This window comes from Thunnus maccoyii, chromosome 22, assembly GCF_910596095.1.
Source record: "Thunnus maccoyii chromosome 22, fThuMac1.1, whole genome shotgun sequence".
Lineage (NCBI taxonomy): Eukaryota > Metazoa > Chordata > Actinopteri > Scombriformes > Scombridae > Thunnus > Thunnus maccoyii.
In genome coordinates this window covers 19,080,814-19,100,615 of record NC_056554.1, presented here as the reverse complement: position 1 = coordinate 19,100,615, position 19,802 = coordinate 19,080,814, and the positions used below count along the sequence as shown (strand labels likewise).

Genomic DNA, 19,802 nt, shown 5'->3' with positions numbered 1-19,802 from the left:
CTTCAAATGGAGCCAGACTACAAAAACAATGAGTTTTTGTTGCAGTTACAGCTTTATAATGTGCTTTTCCTTTCTTCCTGTTTTCATCGTACGACGCTGCCAGCTCCCAACACTTCTCACTGTGTTCATAATAGATCATTTTTATGTGTTACTTGTCATCTGCATATAATCAATCCTCATGCAGGAGACTAATTTCCTGAAGCTTGTGGAGCTCATTTAGTAAAAGAATGAAATTCAATCTTTTACAGCAGCATTAATGCGAGACTGAAATTTTGATGATTGCGATAAGACACAGTGAATGTATTCGGTCCATCTCATCTCATCATCTCTCTTTTTCTTTGCATCCTTCCATGATGCCCCCCCAGCCCCCCTCCCCAAAACCTCTTTCATCCTTTTACACCCAATATTCAGCTCTGGCCTGTAAGTAATCAAAAAAGAAAAGGATTCTTGTTATGAATGATTGTGTGTGTATATCCTTGAGCCAGCGAGTCAATACATGAATTTCAATGCATCTGTACTGTGTCGGACCCGCCAGCTTAACAAGTGTCTATTTTTCTCTCTCTTTTTTTTTTGCATTTAAAATCTATCTCTCCGCCCGTTGCTCTCTTCTCTCTCACACCCACATGTAGTATGCTTGAATGCCCTCTCTCCTGTCATCAACTGACTCATACAAGCAGCGGTTAGGACTTCATATTTATATGCATGTCTATGAACGCAATTTTGAGTCACACATAAACAGGATTACATACGCAGCCGGGTTAAAAGGGTGGAACGAGGGTCTGAGAGAATTTATCTGCATTGGTCAGGGCTCGAGCAGGTTGGCACACACACACACGGAGTCACATCCAGATGCTGGTTAAAAGGGTGTAACAGGCAGGTCTGACAGACAATATTATCTGCTTTGGTCAAGGCCCGGCAGCTTGACATGCAGAAACACACACACACACACACACACACACACACACACAGGCTCTCACACACACACGGCGTCTCCCCACTAATGCGATGTGTTTTTTTCATTAGGACCCAGTCATTGGAGGCAATTACACGGGTCATCCTGGATTTTAATGGAGAAATAATAGACTTGGAGGGAGGCTGAGAGAGATAGAGACTGGTGAGAAGTGGGGGAGGAGAGAAAAGGTAGAGATAGAGGGAGTGAAAGAGAGACAGAAAGAGATAGAGAGAGAGGAAGAATGGGTTGACGTGAAATGTCTGTCACACTCACGCTGCATGCTAATCTAAAACCCAGCAAGGGAGTGTGTGTGTGAGGTCCTGCAGCTTCACGTGCACGTGTGTGACACCAGTTTAAGTGCTGTAAAAGCAAAAGTGATTCTCTCTCAAAATTAGCAGCTTATAGATAGTACACATGTAAAAGTGTGCAGGCGTTAGCTAAAATATTTGTGCTTGTTACTCTGAAACAAGTTTAAAGGAATATTCAACCAAAAAAAAAAACAACACCCATATCCACTGTTGACCTGCACAGTATGCCAAGTATGTTTTAAACAGTCGTTGCTAAATCGAAACCACAGATTAAACTGGTTTGGACGCTCAGTGCACAGGAAAAGACAAGTTACAACAACAACATATTAAAGACAGATAACTCCCTTTACACACATACTGTACAGACTTTAAGTAACAGGCTCCCTCATGCCTGTCTGCGTGTTAACGAACGCAATTTACATACTCTGCTCCACTGTTACAATTATTTTCTCACATTGCTACGATACCGGAGCACAAAGAAGTTGCTCATTTCTCAAGTGATGTGTCTCCACCACGCATTAGCTCATTAAAGTAATATCATAATGAATGGAGAAGCCATTTACTGCAACAATTGGCTTTTCTAACATTTGTTCTTACAAGTGCTTTTATATTCATATTACATTATTTTACAGCTGTGATTGTGTTACCGAAGGGAATCAAAAGACGTCAGGGAAATTCTCATCAAGTTTAACCCTTCAACTTCTTCATGTTGGACTTTTGAGTCTTGAATCGCAGCAGCAGGATCTAATTTGGAGGTGGAATTCACAATAAATGGCAGCATGTTGCACATCTAGTATTCAAATCCATATGTGTGTCCAATGACACAGATTCTATGACAACATTAGAGGAACTGATGAAGCAATAGCGTGACATGAACACAGTGTTATTAGTTATGGATATTAAACTATGAGTGTTTGGAACATGCTGAACATATGGATCAATGTTGGAGAGGCGGATGATCCTGCAAAGTCTTTGGCAGAATATTCCTTTAATTATGATTCTCAATGTTTGTGTATGTTTAGGGTGCAGCCTCCATTAATTTCCTTGAAGCCAAGCTGTGCTCATTATGTATTTTCCATATGATGAATAGTTTAAATTATGTCTTTATTGACCTCACAGGTGGTGTGAATTTATTTCTGTCTCCTCAAGGCCAAACTGATACACAGAATACTGAGGCGGGAAACATTAACAGTAGTTTGTTTGGTTATAAAATGATCATTTTTTGCTGGTAATTTGTGCCAACCTATTGCTCCATGGTGCATTTAAATAGATGGTGCAGTATAGATAGAGGACAAGGTCAATCCACAGAGTATATATATATATATATATATATATATATATGTGTGTATGTTTTTTGCTTAGGCGGGATAACAAAGACAGCTTAAAGGTATTGTATGTTAGGTCAAGGCGAGGGAATGGTGTCGCCTGTCAGAGGGATCTATGATGGTACAGCTTGATATCACTGTGGGGCATCACGATAGGTCAAAACATCATTTCACATTAATACTGGGCTTCCATAGGGATGCTCGCCTCCATCTTTTTTGGCACGTTACACGTTGTACAAAGCCAGCTTTACTGATCCCGGACGGTTGTAAGATCTGCGTTGTGTACCCCGGGCATGACTCTCCCTAACAAACTGGATCTTAGTCTGACAAGGCAAGATATAAGATCAGCGATTTTTTCAAAAGCAGCTCAGACATGATCAAGGTGATAAGGTTGCCAAGACTTTTGAATACTGTATGAATGTAATTGCCCCTATAGGCACAGGAAACGGCAGGTCGTTAGCTGCGAGGCTAAGCTTGGTCGCTAATGAAGCCCTCTCTATAGATTACCTTAAGTGCCTCATATTTATGTGGCTGTAAAACTGTAGAGATTTTGCTTAGTCGTCGTTTCCTTTAAGCCTATTTAAATCATGACTTTGCATTTTAGTAAAAGGCTAAAAAAAAAAAAAACGGCTTGCGGGGCTCAGCGGAGATTCATTGGATGATTGAAGTGGAATGAATGTACTACAAGATGGGATATTGAAGAGCTTGAAATCATGACCAAACATTTTGATGGAAATTAAGACGTGTTAAAAAAAAGACGTCCAGTATTGATTTGCTGTATTTAACATGATTTAATTTTGATGGGTAAAATTATTCTTGGATGAGATCCTGAATGATTTTCAATTTCTATATTTGAGCTTCTTAACTAGAAATGCTGATATTTTAGATTAACTGGGATGCCAGGATTGATTTCCAATAATACCAACAACATTCCCTTTCCCTTGTGTGTGTGTGTGTGTGTGATTTATTATGTGCATACTTTGCCCTTGTGTATGGAAATAGTATTGATTGTGCATTGATGACTTAAACTATGTCTTTAAAGAGATGAGATCCTTGCAGAGAGAGCAGAAAGCTACTTGAGTGTTTGCAGGAGTTGTGTGTGTGTGTGTGTGTGTGGTTACTGGCTCCACTATATATGGCAGCTCTTTTTATTTTATACTGTAGCTTTGTTAGGAAGCTATCTCTTTGGTCCAAGTGGACAATCGGTGAGAGAGTATTATTATTTCCTATATGTGGGTAGGGTCGCATACATTTTGTGTGTGTGTGTGTGTGTGTGTGCATGGGGCCCATCTGTTTTTCAGTTTCTCACTCTCTCCGTCTCCTCCAGTCTTTCAGCTCTTGGCTACGATCTATCTTTCTTCCCATCTGATGCAGCAACAAATCATTTAAAAAAAAAAAAAAAAATCTACCAAACTGCATGCCTTTTCTCTCCTATCTCTTTCTTCTGTGTATCAGCCTTCCTCTCTACTTCTACACGTCTTCCTCTTTCATTCTGTCCAACACAATACTGCATAAAAACACTAAGATAACCTTCCCAGTGTCCACAGAATCCAATCTTTGTGTGTGTTTGTCTGATGCATTTTAAATTGATCAGCACTTGCAAATATTGTTTCTGTTGCACAAACATTAATAAGGGTATTGCATGGTGTGACAGTATTGTAAATATACTCATCATTGTTGTCAAATAGATGTTACCTAGAGATGTGATTATGCACAAACATCACCCTGTGATCACAGGATGGTTTAATCACATCAGCTGTTCTGTACATAGACTGTAAAAAATAAGGAGGTAGCCACCGTGATGTCACTCATTGGTTTCTGAGGAGTGTTTTTGAAGCTCAAAGCGGATGACTATGGTCATCTCCATCTTGGCAGTGCCTGACCGTCTAACTCCCAGCTAATCCAAAATGGGCAAAGAGGTGGAGCTGAGGCGGCCGAATGAAGCCTGGTTGCTGAAACAAGCCACCTAGCAGCTAGCAACCTTGTCATGAAACAGTTGACATGAAAGGGGAAATTAGCTATGGAGACCAAAAGCGTTTTTTGCACCAGGCTGTAAACATGTTTATTTCTGCTGTAAAGTTGGACATTAACAGGGGCGTCTATGGGGATTGACTCACTTTTGGATCCTTAAGTGGCCGTTTGAGAAACTGCAGTTTTTGGCACTTCAGCATTGGCTTCATTTTTCAGCCCTGAAGGTTGCCGCTTGGTTCTGTAACATTGCCAACAAAGAGACATTTCAATCCTAAACACTGGCTGTGTGTTTGAGGTATACTGTAACTGGTAAAATGATTCATTTATAATTACAAATACAAATGAGCTAGGATAACTGTTAGTGGGTTATGATTGGCAAGCTGACAGAAAAAATGTTTTCTTTTCCATTATGTATCAAAGTATATAACAACTGTATGTCCGGGATAGCGGAGCAGGTGGACCCAAACACAGAGACCAGAGAAGAAGGGCTGAAGAAAACTTTACTGCTGAGACTTACAGACAAAAACAGAAGCACTCAATACAGGAAACGACTGAGCAGGCAGCAAACATGACAGAACAGATGATCCAACAACAAGTGACTGCAAACCAAGACTCATAGACTAACTGAACTAATAGACAACAGGGAACAGGTGGCAAGACACACGGACAGGACTGACGAGGCTGATACAGGACAGGTGTGAGGAAAACACAGAGCAGAGCTAACGAGGGTAACGCAGGGCAGGTGAGAGGAGGAGCACATGAACACAGGAGGAGTGAAGAACACACAAGGGAAACATAGCAAATCCCAGAAAACACCACTCAACAACCCAGTATAAACCAAACAGTCTCTGAATAAATGAACCAAGGAACACAGAACTACAAGCTAACCAATAGTCTAATGGTCTTCCCAAGAAACAACTCAAATAACATGAAAGAGCAAAACCAAAAGAACACAAAGAGTCCCAAAAATAAACAGAAAGTCCAGGCATTTTGAATCCTGTGTACTTTAATTCAATTGGTAGATTCAAATGAAGTGTTTAAGTGTTTAAAGACTTACAGACATATTTTAAGACATATAAAAATCCTCTGCTTTGAATAATAAGTTTTATTTGATATGTTTTTTCCACAAAAAAGTTCAATGAACTTGTTATAATTTCTTAAAATGACATCTACTCCTTCTCCCTCATTAGTTATACAGAATCTAACAATATGTAACAGCCTTTAAGCGTCACTATCTGCACGTACGTCGTTTCTTACAGTGAAGTTTAAACATCCAACTGAAGTAACAAGAAGAAAAACACGTTTTTGACTGGAGGGGGATTTTAAGTGCAGTCTTGTCATATCTATTCCTCGGAGATAGCCTGAGGACAGAGGAATCACAGTGAATACTTGTTTCACTTTATTATTCAGTCTGACATTGTGTTCACGGCAATTTCTGTCATTTTCACTTGGCACAGAAGCGAGAAGTGGTTGATGTAAGAACTTAGTGTTTTCACGATGATCAAAGAAATACCCTGATTCATAAATCGCTAAATCTGTATGTTGACAGAGGTTTATCAGTCTCATCCGTGTCACTATTTTTCTGTTGCTATTTTTCATGAGTGGCACTAATTTTCTGACTCATTGAAAGATGATTTCCCCGTTCTCAATGCATCGTAGAAAGCTCTGATTAGATTATGTTCTAAACAGGGAAACAGCCACGAATGAGCAAAATAGCAGCACTACTTCAGTCGTTGTAATGATTGGAAATGTAGGCAATTCGGAGGTCTGGAACCAGACTACCTCAGAATCTGCCTGTTTTAAATAATGCATTTTACTGGTTAATGCTCTTGGATTTATTTATTTATTTAAAAAAAAAGGGAACTTGAACTTTCTCTTCAATCCATTTACTTCTCAGAGAAACCGTCCCAGACAGATTTATTACCTGAAGATCGAACCACATGTTCACTGAAGTTACAGGAAATTTTTATTTATTTACACGAGTACGAGCACAGGCGCACTGGAGATCTTGCATGTCAGTCGGTGGTTCTTTACAAGACAGCATTAAAAAAATATACTTTAAAAATAACACCTACGAGTACATGAATGCACCACACTGGAAGAAGTTTCAGTTCAGTCAGCGCTTTCTACTGTGATAAGGTAAACTTGAGGAAAAGCAATTTAAATGTTCATTGTGATGGATTACCTTTTCCACAAGTTTTAAAGTCTCTGCAACTTTCATAGTGTATTGAAATAAAAGCAAAACCAACAGAGGCCGGGAAGATATATATATATATATATGCAAAAATGTACAAAACTGTGATATGTAATGCTTTATAAAACATGCAAAAACACCAGCATGTTCCTTTTTATTTCCTAAAAGCCATATGCTGCCATAACATATTCAGATTATATATTATGCATCATACACGCAACCTCAACCTGAGCTCAGATTTCTATAATTAAACCATGCAATATATGAAAAATTAAACTAAAAGTCAGTTAAAGTATGAGGTACTGAGGGTGCAGGTTAAGTGTTTTAAGATTGAGAGCTTTCTACCCTTGATGCTGTTGGATCTGAACCTGAGAAATTATTTAAAGAAGTTATTTAACAATTCTGAAGGCGTTAGATAAGATTAAAGGATGAAGCTTGTGTCGCCCAGTAGAGAGCACACGGTGTTTATTGTTTATTATCGCTTCAACTTGGCTTTTTGATTAATTGGAGGCATGTTCCATTCCCAAAAAGAAAAAGCCTCGCCAACTCTAGTGGCGACAGGGGATCTAATTAGCACGTTAGCAAACTTTATTGGTTCGTCCTGTTCTTTTTATTTGTATGTACTTGAAGAAAACCTCCCAGCTTGTTGCCAGGCGTGTGACTTAAATGTGAATGTTAAGTGGGGTGTAAATTTCCCTGGATAGATAAAAAAGTTTACTCGGAAATCTATACTGAGAATTTCTGACACAGCAATATATTTCAGTCCTACTTTTCCGCTGCTGTGGCTTTGACCTTTGCTCCCCTTATATTGCTGCTTGTGATTTTGGCTTCTTGTAATAAGAGCTTAGGTCCGAGGTGGCTGTCCTGAGGGGTTTCAGCTGGACTCTATTATTTGGTTTCAGTGTTGCCGTCAACAATTAACTGAAAAATGAGAAAAGGAAGATTGGAGAAAGGGAGAGACAGGAGGCAGTGGAGGTAATACAATATTATTAGTAGTACTCTGCTACAGTATGGGACGCACATGAATGCACAACCGTTTGTTCAAACAGAAGACATGCACAGAATAAACAGAGAAGTTTTCTCTCTCATTTTTGGTCCAGTGTGGTTTTAGTACATTTTAAAAGTATAAATAATCCAACTGGAAACAAACATTTCAAACATATAGAATCTGTAATCATTCCCAAATTGATTAACAGGAGTTTTAACACTTTCAAAACAACTAAACCTAAAATAACTAAGAAGTTTTTCCATTAATAATGAAGTTCCGAGACAACTTCCTTTGACTTTTCCATTAGTGCCACCAGCAGGTCAACGTTTCAGCTGTTCAATTAAATATCTCAATATCTACTAGATCGATTGGTAAACAACTCATGGTTCCCAGACAATGAATCCTAATGACTTTGTTGACATTCTTGTTGTAGAGAAATGTCTTGGCAGCTATCGGATGGATTGCCATGACATTTGGTAAAGACATTCATTTCCCCCTCAGGATGAATTGTAATAACTTTGATGACTATTCATGTAACGCCATCATCAGGTCAAAAATAATTACATTCCCATCAACCTCAGTGGTATTTTGTGTTTAGTGCAACTGTTAGCATGCTAACAAGCTTAATTAAGTTGTAAACATTATGCACTACCTGCTAATCATCAGCATGTTAGCATTATCACTGTGAGCATGTTAGCATGCTGATATTAGCTCAAAGCACCATCTTGCCCCAGTACAGCCTCAGAGTTGCTAGCATAGCTGTAGAAAAGGCTACACAGGTACAGTAATATTTGTTTCTAACCTCATATCATACTTCCCTCTGTTGAAAACATATTGTCGCTGTAGACTCTTAATCTTATTATGTCACATACACAAGTAAAACAGGCTTATACTGTCAATTTAAATCTGCTAACAAACACACAAAATGCTTATTTTTAGTGTAACTGTTTAGTGCAACTGTTAGCATGCTAACAAGCTTAATTAAGTTGTAAACATTATGCACTACCTGCTAATCATCAGCATGTTAGCATTATCATTGTGAGCATGTTAGCATGCTGATATTAGCTCAAAGCACCATCTTGCCCAAGTACAGCCTCAGAGTTGCTAGCATAGCTGCAGAAAAGGCTACACAGGTGCAGTAATATTTGTTTCTAATCTCATATCATACTTCCATCTGTTGGAAGCATATTGTCGCTGTAGACTCTTAATCTTATTTCATCAAATACAGAAGTAAAACAGGCTTATACTGTCAATTTAAATCTGTTAACAAACACACAAAATGCAGATTTTTCATCATTATGAAAAAAAATTCAATCATGAGTGTAGCTCAAATTATTATATTGTCAAAAACTACAAAAATCAGTCCAGTCACAATTTATTAGACATATATCACTGTGTTTAATATGATTTAGCGGCTGTGTCAACTTGTCAGCTGTTGTAGATCAACAGATGTGGTCATTCGACTGCTGTTTTTAAAAATTGAAATTCTATGGCAAAAATGAAAAATATGTCCATTTAAAGTAGAGTACAGATTTAGATTAAGTAGACTTATTAGCAGTTTCATTCCACATTTTCCCTTAATCATTTTTGAAAAGAGTGTGATGTGTAATGTTTTAAATGTGTGTTGTTTTAAACTTTATGGAGTCAAACCTTTTGTCGAAATGAGCCGCTGACCCGACTAACAGAGACACTTTGCATAGAGAGACAATAAAGTTTGTGAAGCGACATGTTTGTGATGGATTATTTCCTCTCAGACACTTCCATTTTTTTCCTCTGAGTGTCATTGTGATGGACAATAAGTGGAGTGTGAAATAACAAGCACACTCATAAGAAAACATTCAACTTAGGGATAATGAAGTAACAATAAAACAGGCACTTTGACAAAACCAAATGAAGGCTTTGTGTTTACTGTGATGGATTACCTCAGTGTGTGGAAGCTGTTTATCGAACTCAACAACAATGGATGGCTGCAAATTGCTTTCTCTGAAGGAAGGAAAGTGAGTTGTAAATATATGGAAGAGAAGAAAGCGACTGAGTACTCTATAGACGTGAAATTTCAGCCCCAACCTGCCCTTTGTTAAACTCTCAAACTAATCAATTAAATACTAACCAAATGAAATAAGATTATAGGAGTGAAAAGTTTGTTCACCACTCAAACACAATGGTTTAGAGGGAAAAGCTGAGCAGAGCAAAGATTAAACTAAGTGCAGAGACCTTAACAGCATGCCCAGTAGCTCCGGATATCTTTATTTCAATCAGGAGAAACAAGTGAATGAAGCAAAAAGAATGGTTTATTATACAGATGTTAACAAAAGTCTTTGGCGCTTAGACTCTACAGGGAGATATGAAATCAAAGTATGTTGGTCCTGAAAAGCAGGAAGATAGATTCCCCACATGGAGTCCAGACACTGGTGGTAGTGGAGGCTGATGACTTCTGCTGAGGCTGATGAGGCTGATGAAGTGATGCATTGATGAATCTGCGAAGACTGGATGGTTATGGGGAGGTTGTGGTGGTGGTGGTTGGGCGTGTAAAAAGGCAGCATGAAAGCACAAAGACAGAGAAGGAGAAAACATATTTAAAAAAACAGCCGCATTATGATAGGCTGACAAATGAAGGTGTGTCACCGTGCTGTTGGTTAGATGTGATCAGCTGATGTCTTAATTGACACCCAGTAGGGATGGGAATGACAGATGGTTTGAGAGATGATACTAATAATGACCTGAGCATGCAAAAAAACATAGTCTTCCTGACTGAACTTTCGCTAAGCTTCATTAAAAGTCTAAATACAAGTGATGTTTGTTTCTGTTTCAGACTAAAAAGTCAGGAAGACTGAAGAAAGTGTGTCCAACACACACATGAATGCAACAAGAGACTAAAGCAGCTCATCTGAAGAGGTTTTTCCCACAAGATGGTCAAAACAGCATTCAGCAAAGGTGAGAACACAAACCATCACATTCACACACATTTTCTTGTTTTGATGTCAAATTTGGTTCATTTGTTTGAAAGTAACAATAGTATAAATTGTATTCTAACACACACGTTTCATTGTAACGCTGCTCCTCAGAGCTCAGAGATGCTGTTTAGTTCCAGGCAACATCAGCAACATTCAGTGTTTTGTGGCACCATCTGTCCCTGAGCAGGAAATCTCCCACATGAGGGCACGTACACACAGATATACGCAGATATACAGTATGCACAATACACTCACGTGTTCACCATCACACACACACACACACACACACACACACACAAACACACACACATGCTCTGATTTCCTAATTATCCCCCTCCAGCGGATACTCTATTTCCCCTGTCTTCCTCCGTGTTTTTCACCTGTCTCCTCTCGGTCTGCATCCGATGGTGCCTCTTTAAGGGGAATGCCCCACACACACACACACACACACACACACACATATACTCTCTCTGTAGCTTTCTATTTGTGTCTCTCGCTCTCAGTCTCTCTCCCAGTCTTGGAAAGCTGCAGCTTCCAGCCAACTCGGACAACTTCACATTAATTAGCTCAGTTTTTTCGCACTTGCTGTCTTCTAATATTTGATATAAGTGAGAGTTCACTGCAGTTTTGCAAGATTTATTCATTGGCCTATTTGATGAACACGCCTGACACACACACACACACACTCTCTCTCTCTCGCTTTCTCTCCAAAATTAAAATAAATTCACCAGAGGGCCTTAGACATGATTTCAGCGTGATGCAAAGCATGATATGCATATTTGCATATCTACATAGAACTTAATGTAAAAGCTTCCCGCTGTTTTACTGCTTCACTCCGCTGATCGCAGCGATTCCATTGAAATAAATTAGCTTTGGTCTTAAATTTCGCCGTTAAAAACCTTAACCTTAAACATAGTTGTGAAGGATTATTTAAATATAGTTAGGCCTTGATGAGAGGAGCATGAGTCAACATACATACTGCTGCAGTTTTGTGGTACAACCCTCCAGGAAGGAAGGAACAGCAGATGGAGAGAGTTCTTGATAAATTTCTTGGTAACTAAGCCTGTTTTGTTCTGGTTTGTTGTTGCCTGATTTTAAGATTTATTGTGTTTTTTATGTATGTCAGAACAAGGCTTTTGTCAGACAATTCTTCTTTGTATGTATTTCATCCATACCTTAAACCTTACTGTTAGCTTAAACCATTTAGCTGTCGGTCCTCAAACAACCGACTGAAACATGAGGATCAGCTAAAACATGTTCACGTTCACGTTCTAAAACTCACATTCGTCCTCACAAAGACATATGACCCACAGACACATACACTGACATTGTTAACATGTTTTTAATGAGACTTTTAACCCAGCTGGTTTTTAAAATCGAGGACTTCTCTCTTTCTATTCCCCTCCAGCTCTTAATACCTCTTGCTTTCTATCTCTCACATGAAGATGAGACATGATGTACTGGCTCCATCTGGCTTTGATGACTATGCCATTGTATTGATTTAAAATACACACACACACACACACACACACATATACATGCATGTTCTCTCTCAGGGAGGAGGAGAGAAAGGTCATGTCTCTCGAGTTAATTAGTGTCTTTAGCCCTCAGGTGTGGAGGAGCTTTCCTTTCCACTTTCTTGCTCCTCTATCTCTCTTTCTCTCCCTCCCTCTCTTGTTCTTTCTATCTATACACTTTCACCAGAGCATGAAGGTCAAATAAACCTCTCTGAATGTTTTTTTTTTAATCTGTTTGTGTCCTCCTTCCTCAGTTTCATACTTGTTGTAGACAGCGATTGCACATAAACAAACGAGTATATTGACGATATCTTTGATCCTAAAGCCAGAATCAATTAGAATCTGCAGCAGAAGTACTACCTTTAATTACTTCTTCACTGTAGCTAAAGGCGCAAAATCTGTGTGTTTTTCTGTAGGGATCCGCCATAATGAAGTGTGGATCTATCTGATAAAAACGTGTGTGAGTCAGTGAACTTCCTCAAGGGACGAACACACTACTAAAACACAGATTACCTCTATATGAGTGTGTTTTTTTTAAATCTCTTCCCTTCTGACAGCAAAAGCTTAGAAAGAGGCTCCAAAACTGTCTTAACCCTTTCATGCATGAATTATGATAACCTCAGTCAGGAAGTGTTTTTATTCCTCTTTAGGCATGAAAAAAAATATTTGAACGCATTTTTCAAGGAGTTTGTTCAACTGAGTGGACAGATGATTAATTGTCATTTTCTCCAAACATAAAATCAATACTTGGAAATTTTAACAATTGTATTACTCCTTAGTTGTTACTTGATGTTACAAAATTTTATTTACCTGCAAGGGTCTATTACTATAGAAGGATTGGCAAGATATTCCTGAGTCGCTGGCAGGCGGCCATCTTGGTTTTGAGCTATTACAGTCTATGGTTACAAAGGCTGGCCAATGGATGACAGTGTATGGGATGACACACTAGAGTCCACTGTGTTGGCTGATGTCCAACTATACCATTAAAACCCCATGCATATATATAAGAAAACAGCTTTTGAATAGCTGTCCGCTGTAGTGACCACTATGCATGAAAGGGTTAAATATTGATGATTAATAATATAATCTAATATATAATAATATAATATAAAATAACAATATTTGATTTGATATTAATATTATTATTCATTCAGAGATGTGTGATTCTAAAAGAGAGACTGATAACTAAACAAGAAAAAGTCTCAATATTCTGACATTTTTAAAGATATAAGAAAGCGCTACTCGAGTGAGCGCTCTTGTTTAAACATGAAAACTCAATGACATGACCTTTTTCACTCTTTTGGGTGCTTATACATGATTGCAACTAGATTCGACAATCATTCCACCCAAAAAAAAAAAAAAAGAATAGTCCCATTCAATCACAGAAACATTTTACCTTTAGAAACAATTTTACCCTTCAGAGATCCTCTTATGGAGGTCAACTGTGAACCAAAGGCTGCTGCAAAATGAGGAGGAAAGTAAAGAGGGAGACTAAGAGACTCTATTTCTCAAGTCAATTTTCCTTTGGTCTCTGTCACGCCTGCTGCATCAGTTCATCCACGCTAGTAGTGTTCATTTTCATTGCCGCATACACCATTTATTGTAAGTCGAGAAAGAAAACGTTAGTGACATAAATCTTTGTCTGTTCCACATGCTCCCTAAAAATGGCGGCCATCTTTATGTGTGACACGCCGTATGTTTTATCTAAGGGTCAAGAAATGCAGAAGAATAGGTTCTTCACTTTCTTGTTGCCAGGTAACAGATAACTTTTGTTTTTGGTGAGCAAACTTTTTCAATTATGATTCAGAGTCAAATATGAATGAAGTTATATTTAACCGCCTTGTACCGTAGTTTCATCTGTGCTCTCTCTCTCTTTCTTTCTTTCTCTCTTTCTTTTTCTGTGCCAGCTTGTTTTGCCCATATGGTGCCAAAGCTGCAGCATCACGGTCATCAAGAAGCCAATCCAATCAGTTAGCACGGAGACACTTCACTCCCCTTCACTCACTCAGCTTAATTATGCTTTACAGCTCTTGAGATAGTCATTTTCTATGAATTGTGTCTATTTCTTTTGAGAGCAGTATCTAAGGCTTTTTTTCTTAATGACCGGGGCACGACCGGGGCATTTAGATAGATAGCCAATATCTTTCTGATGTGTTTGTCAAGCCAAAATGCAGGCAGAGGGCTCCGAGGGCTTTGCTATGACCTTAGAATAAGCTTTAAAGGCGTCATGTTTCTAGCAGCTGGCACACTAACAGTATCTGAGGACTAATTCCTTATAATACTATGCTATAATTTGACAGCTTTTTATGTTGTGTAATTGCTATTCTTATATAAATAGCTTAATGAGAAGCTTTATTTCATCATGATGTGTGACAAAAAAACAGCCTATTTAGATGTTCTGTATTTAAATAGCGCTTTTCTCATCTTCCAACCACTCAAAGCGCTTTATACTGGGTGCCAACATTCACCCATTCACACACACATTCATATACTGATGGCAGAGGCTGCCATGCAAGGTGCCAACCTGCTCATCAGGATTTCTAACGGTGATTCATACACATATACACCGATGGCACAGCCTTCGGGAGCAATTTGGGGTCAGTATCTTGCCTAAGGACACTTCAAGATGCGGACTGGAGGAGCCGGGGATTGAACCACCAATCTTCTGATTAGTGGACGACCCGCTCAACCTCCTGAGCCACAGCCGCCCCAGAGAGGTCTCTCTCCATAGAGAGTAGACTTGACAACATTATTTTAAATGGTTTCTGTCAGATACAAATTTTAGGGAAGAAACATATTTCTCAACTTTGCAACTTTATTCTTATCCGTCTCATAAAGAAGAATTGATTTTTTGGTATTAAGGTAACCAACAGTGGAGGTTTTTCCATAGAAATGTAGTGTTTGGTAGCTTCTTTGTGTCTTGGTTATGACTTGCAGTCCTAAAATGAGCTTATAGACTACATAACTGCACCAACTGGTCTGGACTGGATTGGTGTTACACAGTAGACGTGGTGAATTGTGGGATACATTTTGCTCTAAATACTGACTGAAGCTTACTACCTCCTAGCTGGTGATGCCGGCTGCAGACCACATGTGTTGGCGGTGAGATAGACTATATACTGTACCTCTGTTGTGTGATGAATTATCCACAGTGCTCATTTAGTCATTGCACTATGAAGCTGTCCTTGGTGCTGACACACTCGTTGAGACTGACGTATTTCTCTACATTTCTTTGACACTATCCATGGTACTAACACATTCATTTTTTTATATTTTTACTTTATTTTTCACTTTGCCTTTCGCTATCCATGGTGCTGACACACAAATCATGACAGGTATGTTTCTCTGCAGCGATATGAAGCTGTCCGTGGTGCTGATTTATGCTCTGTGGCAGGTGCGTTTCTCTGCAGCATTATGACAAAGTCCTTGGCACTAACACACTTATCACAGCAGGTTTATCGCCAACCCACTAACAATGAGTCGGCCTTGAAGTGAACTTTTATTTTGCCTGCAGTAGAGTTCTGTTACTCGACCTGAGCACGTCAAGTCCTGTCAAATGAACAGGTTTCATCTTGGGTAGTTGTCTTTCAATGACTTTGCCAGACTGCTGCATCAATGTGTTGCATGTCTTGCAAGTTAATACACAATCCCCAGTAGTGAGAGGGAAAGAAGAGTGTAAAAAAGGTGTTTCATTAGCATGACAAGCTATTAACAAGCATATAGGGACCATTATAAAAAGCTTATAGTCTTGGGTTGTGTTTGAGTCAGGTTCAGTCAGGTCACGTCTTAGAAATGGATGCACGGGCCTTGAGTCAACATATTCCTCTTGTCTTCTGCTATGGTACTGTCCACAGTGCTGATGTACTGCACTCATTGTGATAAGTATATTTCTCTGCAGTAGGGTGAAGCTATCCATGGTGCTCATGTACTCATTGAGACAGGTGTATTTTTCTGCAGTGTTATGACGCTGTCCATGGTGCTGAAACACTTATCACATCAGGTTAATCACTTAACCTAACACTGATATAAATGTTAGCATTTAGTTAGACTTGTTTGAACATGTTTAATGAAGATTATCCATTTTATTTATTTATTAATGTTTCTATTCAAGCAAATTAGCATTGTTCTGATGTACCTACAGTATCTGGCTGAATTCCCAGCCTTGTTGGCATGTAATATTTTTTGCTTTGGCTGAATTTATAAATAAAGACAGCATGACAGCAATTATTTGCCACTATTCCAAGAGAAAACCTATCCATCTTTACCCCAAATCTGTATGGAGCTGCACAGAATCTGCACTCATTCCTATTAATTTCAATGACATTAGGCTACTCCTCTCTGACAGGGCTGCGAGTCAAGAACACTTGCAGCAGCGCTCTGGTTTTGAAATTTTTCTTCTGGCGATAAAGTGTTTGCGCGTTAAGTGGGCAATCAGTTATTAATTAGCAGCACATTAACCACAACACTCACCCCCCCACAGGCTTCTGATTGCCAATAAAAACAACAGGTAATCAACTTGAATGAGTTCTTCAAGTTTGGGACACACAGTTGACAACCCATCACTATGCCCCCGCTGGGTGGATAAACCCTAATTAACTCCTCACACCCTCTTTATTTTTATGTAGAGGGCAGACATGTGTCACTAAATCCTTGATGATATGTGTTCGTGATGTTCAGCCACTGAACTGACTTAAGATGAATGGAGAGAGAAACTTAGAAGCTCCCATGCTGATGATAAAGTCATGCCCTTGAGCAAAGCAACCAAACCTCCTTCATTATTATGTGAATGTGAATGTTAGGAATATTGGCGACAATGCTAGCTTAATAACACCCAGCAAAGATGTCTCGATAGATACTCACACTTTTCATCTTAATATGTTGTAAACACAAATTAAAGGCTGTCTGCATAACACACACACACACACACACACACATATATATACCCACAAACTAATTGCTTCCCTCCAGGCTGTCTATCAAACACCGTCTGGCTTTGTAATGACATGCTAATAAGGCACTAATGACAGAGAAAAAAGGCTAACAAGTTTTGCAATTAAAATGACCAAAATTTTTTCTTCTCCTCCTCTTCACGCCTTCCTCTCTTCCGCTCCTCCTCAGAGAGAAGAGGTGGTGGTGGTGGCGGTGGGGTGTTTTGTCAGCCGCACTCGGTTTAAGTAGTTTTTTATAATGAAAGCAGGCGCATAAAGAAAGTGTCAGTAAGGAGGTGCGCGTATATGAGAGGGAGGAAGTGTGTAAGTGTGTGGTTTTGTTTAATCTCCATTAATGTTCCTGTTTAAGAGTGGAAGGCTCTGTCAGAATGCTGAGTAAAACTCCTCCGAGGGCTGCCTACACACACACACACACACACACACACACACACATTGAAGCACATAGTGTAGGCACACACACACCCACTCACACACTCACAGACACAAAGCTGCACGCACGGAGCTCTTCCCTCTTTCTTTCTCTTCCTCAAAGTCTTTTTGTGATAAAACAGAAGGTCTCTGGAAAAAAACTCAAATCAAGCAGTGTGAGGAGCGTCAGAGGACAAGAGAAGAGGGAGAAAGAGAGAGGAGACACAGTCCTGTTGAAGTGGGATAAAGGGGTTTCTGGTCATTAGCATAAATCATTGAACGCATCTCCCCTGTTGACCGTCCAATCGATGGAAAACGGGGATCTACACACTCAACGCCCCTCGTTAAATATGAGCACGAATCCCACATGGAGTGTTACGTGTCTGTGTGTGTGAGACAAAGAGAAGGTGTAAACAGTGGAGAGTGTCAAATAGGATGATACAGTCAGCATAAAATTGTAGTCTCAGTGACTTATTTTCATCACCGCCGTTGTTTCAAAAGGCAGCCGAAGCCGGTCGACTGTTATGGCAACGTGAGCATGAAGAGACCTTTGTGTTTGCTGCTATGTGTTTGTGTGTGTACTGCTCTCCTTTTGAAGTCAGAGAAAGCCGCAATGTCTGTATAAGGCAACATCTCTGTGAGCGTACGAATGTATCTGTGCCTTTCAAAGTAATCTTCTGAAAAGTAAACACACACACACACAGAGTAGAGTGCAGGAAAACATAATGCCTTGTAAAGTCATTGCAGCTCCCTCCCAGCATTGGCCGATCCCATTTTTTTTTTCAGTGGCATCTGTGTTATTTTTGTTGTCTTATCTTTTGAAAGAGTAAAAAAATAAAATCTCACCGTTTTCTGTTTCTTGAACTTTGGCTTCAAAAATCACTCAGCTGAGACAAACGGGCTTTCGAGCTTTCAGGAAGAGATTTACAGCGTTAGAAACTCTCAGCTCTTAATCTGCTGCCTCTCTGACAAAGTTGTCGCAGCATTAAAAGAATCACATCCACAAGCGCTCCACACTTTTAACGCTTCCAAAACAAAGCCTGAAAAAATTGTATTAGTACAAAGCATTAAAAACAAATCTAAGATCAAGGAAAACTGACAAGCGGAGAAATATTTCCTGGATAAAACTATTATATTGGGTTATAAATTCTGCAGCAACCTTGAAAAAGCATAGTCTCTGCTTCTGCAACTATTCATGGTCAGTTTTTCCTCAATAATTTATTTTCCTTTTGGAGAATAGATCTTTTAACATTTGGTAAAGCCATTCATCATGCTGCAGCCGGTGTATAAGCATAAGGATAGAAAATATAATAAAACTGCATTTGGAGTGCAGCCTACAAACCCAAAAAGTGGTACGAAAAGCAGATTTAAAGTTGTGTAAATTTGTCAGCACCTGCAGATATCTAAACTCCACTGTACACTATGAAGTCAGGTTCAGATAGTAAAAGAAATCTGCTGCCGAAAGCAGGAACAGGGCGCCGTTGCTCTGAAGCAGAAGGAGCTTTTCTCTGAGGGCGTTTGACCTGAGTGAGGTAGCTGGAGATGGTTCCAGTTAAACTGTGGTAAAGACAGAAACTGGTTTATCCAAGAAAAAACAACTTGTTTTTAGCAAACGCCCCAAAAATGTTTACATTCCATGAACAAAACCTCGCAGGGACTTGTAGAAACGTGTTGTCAGGTCAGAAAATTTGGTGTATTTTGCAACAATAATGGTTTTTAGAAGGGACTGAAAAATGAACAATAGAGGCGTCAGATCAGAAAAGTGTCATTCTGGAGAACAATTACAGATGATACATAGTATTTTGTAGTGTAATTTGGAGGACTTGATGATATGTCATAACATCATTAGTGTCATTATTCTGTCGTTGGCAAGAAATAAAATCCCTCACAAATTGATGCTGAACCACTTAAGAACTGTAGTGGAAGACAGACCCTTGTTTTCTTCTTCTTTGCAACCTATATAGTCGCTCACGCACATGTCAGTCATGCTCATATGGCTCCACATGTTTGTATTTTGTTCTCAATCAATGAGAGCCAGTTGACCAGCAAGTATTCACATAAAATATTCACATTTAAACTGATAAGGTGATGAATTTTAACATTGCGTTAAAGTCATATACAGTAAGATGGATGGTAAAGATGGAAAAAATGATCATATTTAAGACTCGTGAGCGTGCATGTCATCAGATTGTGTGTTAGGGTTAAAAATACTGTGCAATAAAACACTACAACACAA

General features: G+C 39.1%; 1 protein-coding gene across 7 annotated transcripts in view; it reads left to right on the top strand.

The window, feature by feature from the left end:
- htr2cl1 (5-hydroxytryptamine (serotonin) receptor 2C, G protein-coupled-like 1) overlaps positions 1–19,802 on the top strand; it is a 131,298-nt gene that overhangs the window by 37,737 nt on the left and 73,759 nt on the right. For 5 of the 7 annotated variants that reach the window (XR_006093451.1, XM_042400932.1, XM_042400929.1 and 2 more), the window contains one exon: positions 10,551–10,672. The gene's annotated coding sequence lies outside the window, so the exon portion shown is untranslated. Of the gene's footprint in view, positions 1–8,471; positions 8,518–8,802; positions 8,872–10,550; positions 10,673–19,802 lie in introns of those variants that run through there. The other 2 variants (XM_042400933.1, XM_042400931.1) reach the window with 2 other exon arrangements.